At 45.9% G+C, this 9,284-nt stretch overlaps 1 long non-coding RNA gene across 1 annotated transcript; it reads left to right on the top strand.

Moving 5' to 3' along the window:
- Positions 1 to 5,926: 5,926 nt before the first annotated feature.
- LOC145790243 (uncharacterized) lies at positions 5,927 to 6,867 on the top strand. The gene is made up of 3 exons (XR_014328917.1): positions 5,927 to 6,204; positions 6,333 to 6,494; positions 6,588 to 6,867. It is a non-coding gene; the product is annotated as an uncharacterized LOC145790243 (long non-coding RNA).
- The last annotated feature ends 2,417 nt before the right edge of the window (positions 6,868 to 9,284 follow it).

Here is a 9,284-nt window from a genome sequence, read left to right as displayed (position 1 = left end):
CAAGCATAGGTAGGGCAAAAATAGCATGCAAGAATAGGGGCCAAGGGAGGGGTAATGAAGCAAGTGATATAAGAAAAATCCAAACTGAAAAATTTCCTTCTACAACGTTGAAGAGGGACCAAAAATATGAATTTTTACAGTATATGGCAAACCTCAAATCAATATACAAACATGCTAAAAAAAAGGCACAAGATTGAGGCTCAAAAGGTGCTATAACATGAAGTATACAAAATAATCACCAAACAGAAAAAAAATGTTAATGAAACATGAAGTATAGGAAAAAATAAGGCCATCTCTAGGCCTGTAAAATGGCCAAAAACAAAAGCATGGTAGGCTTCCATTGCATGCAAGAATGGGGAATAAAAGAGAAATATAACATGAAGTGGCATATGGAGGTCCCAAACCATGAAAGGACCTAAATGAAACATGAAGAATGGACCAAAATAAGCACTTTTTCAGAACTGTAAAATGGCCAAAAACGAAATCATGGTAGGCTGCCATTGCATGCAAAAATGGGACCAAAAGGGGAGTATAAAGGTAAGTACAACATGGAAGTCCCAAATGGTGTTGAGCCCTTCTTCAATATTGGAGAGGGGCTCAAAATAAGCCTATTATCAGTTTACAACATGCTCAAAAACAGATTACTCATGGGCCAAAAATAGCATGCAAGATTATGACATATAGAGGATCAATGAAGCAAGTGCATCATGGAGGGCTCAAACAGGGTTGAGTCCTTAATGAAAAGTGAAAATGAGCTCAAAAGAGGGCCACTTTCAGTTAGGGCCGGAGCTTGAAACAAAAAGCATATAGGGCTTACAAATGGATCAAGAAAAAGGGTCAAAAGAGGAGAAATGTCACTTACCCTTGAAGACCAAAGCTTTTGTTGCTTCTTGGACCAATTTGCAGCTCCTTTAGCCTTTGAGAAGCTCTCCTTGTTTCTGGAAATGAAGTGGTGATGGTAGAGCTTGGTGGTGATGAAGAACACAAGGTATAGGACTTAAGGTTTTTTAGGAAAATGAGAAGGATGGAGGGAGATATGGATCTTGAGGCTTGAAGAACAAATTTTCTAACCCTTGAATGTGATATAGCTTGCTGGTTATAAGGGCAAAAAAGGGGGTGTAAAGGTGGGGGAAAAGGAGGGCAACTTTCCCCCACAAAATATCCCCCGGATATTGATATTTTCTGGGGGATAAAGCTCTACAGCTGTAAAGTGAACAGTGCAAGGATCTCGGCCGGCCAGTTACTTTGGTTGCAGGTGGCCGGCCGGCCACACCCCCTAGCCGGCCGGCTAGGGGTCAAAAGGGTCAAGCTGATTTAGTGGCCGGCCACCACATGATAGGGTCCTCCCATGTGTGTACATCACAAATATGTGGTTCAAAGTTCAAGAATGTGGGTCCAAGGGGTTCAACATTAGCCCGGAAAGAGGGGTTCAAAAGGGTCAAGCAACATTAGTGGCCGGCCACCACTTTTTAGGGTCCTCCCATGTGTGTACATCACAAATATGTGGTTTGGGTTTGAAGAAAATGGCTCCAAGGTGTTCAACATTAGCCCGGAAGGAGGGGTTCAAAAGGGTCAAATTGAATTAATGGCCGGCCACCACTTTTTAGGATCCTCCCAAGTGTGTACATCACAAATATGTGGTTCAAAGTTCAAGAATGTGACCCCAAGGTGTTCAACATTAGCCCAGAAGTGCGAAAAACGGGCGTTGGAGGGCGTCGGAGGATGTATAACTGGTTGCTGCAACAATTACTGGCCTCCCACCCTTCAGTGACCTTCTTAGTGATAAAACAGAGGTACCTGCCAAAAATGAACGAAAACCGTTGCAAAATGAATGTTCGGGGGCCAAAACACGGAGTTCGGGGCCCCGGAAACTGCCCGTTAAACACCGAGAATGGTATTCGACCTCGAAGTGGGTTTCTTAGACTCCAGTGTCCCTCAAAAGGGATTACATAAGATGCATGCCAAAAATCAGAGCAAACGGAGATGGTTAGGCGGTCCCGAACCGAGGCACACGGCCAACGGTCCCGAAAAACCGAAAACCGGACTCCGAAATGGGAAAAATGGCCTACGACCACGAAATGTAGCCTATGGACATTGAGAGATGGTCTACGGGACCTCTCCCTTCCCTCAGGAAAAGAAACAAAGAAAACCGAGCCTGGTTCGCAAACCAAGGCAAAGTACAAAAGAGGGTTCGGAAGTCCGGAGGCAGGGCTCACGGCCGCAACTCTGAAACTTCTGAACGAGCACATTATGCAACATCACCAAGCGCTCAATCAGTGACGTCTGAGTCTTAAGGTCGGTCAAAAATGGGGTGTCTACAGTTGCCCCTCTTTGACAGAACTCGAAAGTCATAAGTGACGGGAGTGAATGTCAAAGCCTAGAGACGACCCATTTTTGACAAGGCCGAAGACTTAGACAAACGTACAAGATGAACAGAGATGTGCCCGCAGGCATGCCCGCAGGCAGGGGGAAAAATGCAAATGATAATGCAAGAAGATTTTGAAGATTGGACTTATACGCTACGCGAAGCCGGTTTTGAAAGTTGGACTTATACGCTACGCGAAGCCGGTTTTGAAAGTTGGACTTATACGCTACGCGAAGCCGGTCATCACTCATGATCATGCGAATGCAGCAAGCTGTAATGAAGCAAGTATTCGCAAATAGATGCAACACTTTTAAGCAAGAATGCAAAGCAACAACTACATTTCATACAGTTAAGAATGCGGAGGATTATTCAATCCCCGCCACGTCTCACACGGAGAAGATACGATACCTGCGCGATTCGTCTGGTCGCACCAGCCTCAATTGAACCGTACATACAATATCGTGCCTGCAAAAGAGAGAAACTCAACGAGCACAATATGCTAACAACATATATTTAATGTGATTCCGAAAGTTCGACACACGCAGTGCCGATGAGTGAATGCATCGCAATGCAAGAGTGGAACATGCGTGACAACGTATGCTCAAACATAGAGGTATGCCAATATCAAGAAATGTGCATAAAAATGTGAGTATGCTCATGAGAATGCAAGTTATGTGCATGATAGTACAAAATGAGCATGAATCAGGGTGCCCGTTTGTCATGAAATAACGAGCACGGAAACGCGTGTTTCGGCGAAGGCAATTCGATCGCGGCCTCCGATCCGCTTCCCGGAAAGGCTACAACTCATTCAAAAGGATATACTTCGATTTCGATGAATGATGATGAGACATATGTCAGAACTTGAAGCTGAAGTCCCGGCGGAGCTATTTCGCGACCGGAAGTGTACTTTTCTTAAACTTTTCCAGGTCCCGGAAACTCCGATCTTCCTCAAAATTTGCAGGGAGCTAGGTGAGCCTGTGAGGGACATGGCCAGCCGGTTATATGGGAAGGGGGAGGTGGCCAACTGGTTTTCCAAAAAGCAAATAGCTGGCCGGCCAGTTTTCCAAAAAGAAAATGGCTGGCCGGCTAGAAAAAGTGGCCGGCCGGTCATATGCCCAAATCCGAGGGCATTTTGGTATTTTCACCTCCTTTTTGATGCTCCTTTAATCCAAGACTTGGGGCCTATATAATGCAGCCAAGATTTCTTCCTTTCTTGCCTCCTACAACACTTTCTTCTCCAGATCTGAGTTCCATACGCGTTTTCCAACACCCCACGCAAGTTGTTTCCGCAAAAACATTTAGTTTTAAACACTTTGAAGCGATTAAATTTCGGTTTCGGAGCTTCTTTTCTCATTTTCGCCACTTGAGGTAAGTTTGTCTCAATATTTGGAGGATTTTCTCGGGAGTTGACTTTTGTTGACTTTTTCATTTCCCGAGAGTTGACTTTTGTTGACTTTTTCCAATTTTGGCTCATTTTCGCTCATTTTTGCTCCTTTTGCAGATTCTTTGAAAATGGCGGGCAATTCTCCCCACGGCGGAGGCTTTCCAGGTGCCGGAGACGATTTTGATCCCATGACTCTACCCCCGAGGACCCGACCTTTTATTCCCGGGAGGTACAATCCGCCAGCACACGTCCTCCCTCGTGCCGTCTTCCGTCACTTCACTAGCTTTGACGAGCGAGCGCCCGGGGATCTGCTTCTCCGAGAGCCAGAGCATCACCTCTCTCATGAGGCCCGAGAGGTATTTACTTCATTCTGCAATTTCCGTACATTTCAGCACCTTTGCCATGCTTGAACACGCAGTTTAGCTTATGACATAGTACTTTGCTTGCATCCTGAACATGTAGTTTCAACACTCGAATTTCTGAACACTCGGCTCATTAATTAATTGCGAACGCACAGTACACATTAGTTAAGAGGTGATCACACGGCTCAAACACTGATTTGTCGAACACATAGCCCAAATTCGAAAGTGAACACACAGCCCACACTTTAAATTTTCTGAACACGCAGCCCAGATTAGAATAGTGAACACACAGCCCAAACTTTAAATTTTCTGAACACGCAGCCCAGGTTAGAATAGTGAACACGCAGCCCACGCTAGTTGAAATTTGAACACGCAGCCCAAACTTTAAATTTTCTGAACACGCAGCCCAGATTAGAATAGTGAACACGCAGCCCACACTGATAGAAAGTTGAACACGCAGCCCAAACTTTAAATTTTCTGAACACGCAGCCCAGATTAAATAGTGAACACGCAGCCCACACTGATAGAAAGTTGAACACGCAGCTCAAACTTCAAATTTTCTGAACACGCAGCCCAGGTTAGAATAGTGAACACGCAGCCCACGCTAGTTGAAATTCGAACACGCAGCCCAAACTTCAAATTTTCTGAACACGCAGCCCAGATTAGAATAGTGAACACGCAGCCCACACTGAAAGAAAGTTGAACACGCAGCCCAAACTTCAAATTTTCTGAACACGCAGCCCAGATTAGAATAGTGAACACGCAGCCCACACTGAAAGAAAGTTGAACACGCAGCCCAAACTTTAAATTTTCTGAACACGCAGCCCAGATTAAATAGTGAACACGCAGCCCACAGTAGTTGAAAGTTGAACACGAAGCTCAAACTTTAAATTTTCTGAACACGCAGCCGAGATTAGAATAGTGAACACGCAGCCCACACTGATAGAAAGTTGAACACGCAGCCCAAACTTTAAATTTTCTGAACACGCAGCCCAGATTAAATAGTGAACACGCTGCCCACAGTAGTTGAAAGTTGAACACGCAGCCCAAACTTTAAATTTTCTGAACACGCAGCCCAGATTAGAATTTGCATGTAGCTTATTTCACTTCATCGGTACACAACCCATTTCATTTATCGGCACGCAGCCCAGTTCATCTCATTGGCACGCAGCCCATTTCACTTCATCGGCACACAGCCCATTTCATTTTATCGGCACGCAGCCCAGTTCATCTCATTGGCACACAGCCTATTTCATCTCATTGGCACACAGCCCAGTTCATCTCATTGGCACACAGCCCATTTCATCTCATTGGCACACAGCCCAGTTCATCTCATTGGCACACAGCCCATTTCATCTTATTGGCACACAGCCCAGTTCATCTCATTGGCACACAGCCCATTTCATTATTGACACATGTATTCATTCTGAATGCAGGTTGGTTCCCGCAGCGTACGGGGGTATGGTTCCACCGCCGCACGGGACTGGTACGCTGAGCTCCCGGAGGCCGTCCGAGATTTGGTAGACTTGGCAGGATTCGGGGCTTTCTGCGTTGGGTTGTCCCGTTGCTCTGCCAGGAGGACTCTGATGGCAGCCTTGGTAGAGAGATGGTGGGACACCACCAACTCCTTTCATTTCTCTGCTACCGGGGACATGACCATGACGCCTCTAGACTTCGTTGTATTGACTGGCTTGGACATAGGAGGTTGGCCCATCCCCTATGATGAGGATATGGGCGAGTGGGAGGCCGCTTGGATGTATCTATTGGGGGCTCGCCCGCCTGTTGACAGGGTTTCTGGGCGAGTCCGATACACTTGGTTCTGTTCCCACTTCCGGCGGGCGGAGATGGTGCCCGAGACTCCTGAGGAGACAGAGCAGTACGCCCGTGGTTTCCTTATGTTCCTCTTCGGGACTACTCTGTTCGCCGATAGAGGGAACACAGTCGGGCTATACCTGCTGAGCGCTCTGGTTGACCTATCACAGGTCCATCGATATGACTGGGGTGGCGCCGGCCTGGCTACCCTTTACTTTTATATGAGCGCGACCTCCCGCGGGCGGGGAGATTTACTTGGCGGCTAGTGGAGAGCCTGGGAGGTACTTTTCTGTCCCCTTGATTTACATTTTTGCTTTTCATTACTTGTACATTGCACTCACAGCGCACTTTTACAGTCTGTATTTTGCTCTCAGCATTTCGTACTTACATTCTGCACTGCTTTTCTCAGCTATGGGTCTATGTATACTTCCCAGCATTAGCCCCAGAGTTGGAGGTGGCAGGGGTTCCCATGACCCCATACTCACTAGTGTTCGAGGGCCCGCACCGGCCGAGACCCCGAGAGACCCTCATTTACCTGCGACAGTACTTTGACACTGTGCGGCATTCGGAGGTACTTCAGAACTTTCAGTTCCTTTCATTTTCATCTTTGATTTGCTCTGTATATTCCCGATTTCTGATTGGCTTATGCATTTATCATCCGCAGATCTCATGGCAGCCTTGGGCGCCCCTGGGTGATGGTCTCCGACTTCAGTATACTGGAGGGTCGGACATCTCCCAGTATAGGGTCCTGCTCGAAGGGCCGGTTGGCAGGGCATGGTTCTTGGGGGAACGCTTTCTGCGCCAGGTATGGGGGTATCTTTCTCAGGATCCTCCCGCAGTACCCCCAGTCAGTATGCGGACTGCTGACAGGCTCTCTTACTCGGAGGTAGTCGGCGCTATGCTGGGTAGCGATGCTTTATTATATCTTGAGGAGGGGGACTACGCCACTTACCGTCACATATATTTGATGCCTCCATTGACGGGAGCTCGCACCCCGATGACGAGGCCTGCTGGTATGTCATCCTCGGGCCAGGCCCGGGCTCAGGCTGCAGACGCCCCTTCTACTAGTAGGGCTGGTACATCTAGAGGTGGGGGTAGACCGGTTCCTCCGATTCCGTCGACTTATCCTCATCCTGGATGGCCAGATATGCCGACTGAGTTGATGGCGTGGCAGTATGGGGCTATCTCTCCGACCCCGATCCCGCTAGAGCCTCTGATGCCCAATGATCGATACGCCATTGATCCTGACTCACCGCTGGTACGCTCCACTGTTTTTCATTCATCATTCAGATGTTTAGACATTCTTTTGTTCATTGATGATTATGAGCTCATATTTGCAGCCATCGCGAGAGTACATGGAGGAGGTGGTTGGACTGGTGGCCACACTCGAGGGCATGGTCCTGCGTAGGGAGGCACAGTTGTCTGTCGCGGGCATCCAGGTATCCTTCAGTTTTCTGGCATTTATCATACTTCTGATGACATGCTGATTTCTACTGCATCGATAGACTACTTGTGTAGAGCACATCTGACACACACCCCACTTGTACACTGTATTTACATGCACCCACTTCACGTAGCCTATTGGAAATCAAGCAAGCTATTTGTTAATGTAATAAAACCAACTGCATGCTTATATCATTAATATATATTTAATAGGTAGTGCTTCTCCATCAGATGATTTATTGTAGTGCTTTAGGTAGTGCCTTCAACTTTCGGCTAGTGCCTTCAACTTTCGGCTACTTTGTATTTTTATATGTTTGCTTTCATAATGTAGTATCATAATGATGTTGTATTAGCTCTCCTATATAATGGAGCCTTCTCTTCATGTTTAATACACAATTGAATCACAGAGTGTATTAGCTCTTTCAATCACTCTCTCTCTCAATATTTATTTCATGGTATCAGAGCAGGTGTAATCCTGTCTCATCATCAATATTTTTTTTTGTTGTCTCTCTCTTCTACTCAAATCTATTCTTCTATTTCATGCCTAAATACGGTCCAGCTTTTGGAATGGCTATCGACTCATCCTCCTCTTCTTCTGATATTATCATCTCATCATCTTTATCCTCTCATCAAATGGAAACCTCTCATCTTCCGATCACCGCCCATAAACTGAATGGGCAAAATTATTTGCAATGGTCTCAATCCATATTAATGTTTATACGGGGAAAGGAGAAAGACGACTACATCACCGGAGCCTCAGCACTACCAGAAACCACAGCATCAACCTACAAAAGGTGGATAGCTGAAAATAACATGGTCATGTCGTGGCTCGTCAACTCTATGACCACTGACATTGGCGAAAATTTTCTGTCATTTGATACTGCCAAAGAGATCTGGGACATGGCAAAAGAAACGTTTTCAGACAAGGAAAACACATCTGAAATCATCCAGCTTGAAAGCTCCCTCCACGATTTACGTCAAGACAATCTTACGGTAACTGAATATTTCAATACCCTTACTCGTCTATGGCGTCAACTTGATACGTTTGAGGTTCATAACTGGCAGTGTGTTGCTGATGGTTTGTTGTATAAAAAGATTGTCGAAGGGAAGCGTGTGTTTACATTCTTGTTAGGATTAAACACAAATCTTGATGAAATCAGAGGAAGAATTATGGGAGTAAAACCGCTACCTAGCCTTAGAGAGACATTCTCTGAAGTCCGTCGCGAAGAAAGCCGGAAAAAACTCATGATGGGATCCCATCAACAACTGAATATGGCAGAAAGCTCGGCTCTTAAGACTCAATTCGCTCCTATTGACAACCGTCAGAAAAATAAAGGAGGTAGGCCTTGGTGTGATCATTGTAGAAAGCCGGGTCACTCGAGAGAAACTTGCTGGAAGATTCATGGAAAGCCAGCAGATTGGAAGCCACGTCAGCCTCTTGAGAAAGAAGGACGAGGTAATCATGTAGGTACAAATGAACGATCACCACAACCTGAAGCAAGCCCTTTCACCAAGGAGCAAATGGAGATGCTCCAGAAACTACTACAGTCACAATCTGGTTCGTCTTCCAACCACATCATTGGATCCGGAACCTTGGCTCACAAAGGTAATTCTTTGAACGCCTTTACTGTTGGTAAGAAACGTAAAAAACCTTGGATTGTGGACTCAGGAGCATCTGATCATATGACGGGAGATGCAACAATTTTTGATACATATAGCTCATGTCAAAATAATTTAACGGTCCGAATAGCAGATGGTTCACTATCAAAGGTTGCTGGTATAGGTTCAGTTGTGCTGTCTAGGAATCTTATTCTCAACTCTGTTCTCCTTGTTCCTGACTTGGACTGTAATTTATTGTCAATTAGTAAACTCACTAAGGAAAAGAGGTGTGTTACTAATTTTTTCTCCACTCATTGTG

The sequence above is a fragment of the Camellia sinensis genome, chromosome 5 (assembly GCF_055761805.1).
Source record: "Camellia sinensis isolate YWXY chromosome 5, ASM5576180v1, whole genome shotgun sequence".
Classification (NCBI taxonomy): domain Eukaryota; kingdom Viridiplantae; phylum Streptophyta; class Magnoliopsida; order Ericales; family Theaceae; genus Camellia; species Camellia sinensis.
The sequence above is the reverse complement of the archived record's forward strand: the minus strand, read 5'-3'. Positions and strand labels throughout refer to the sequence as shown.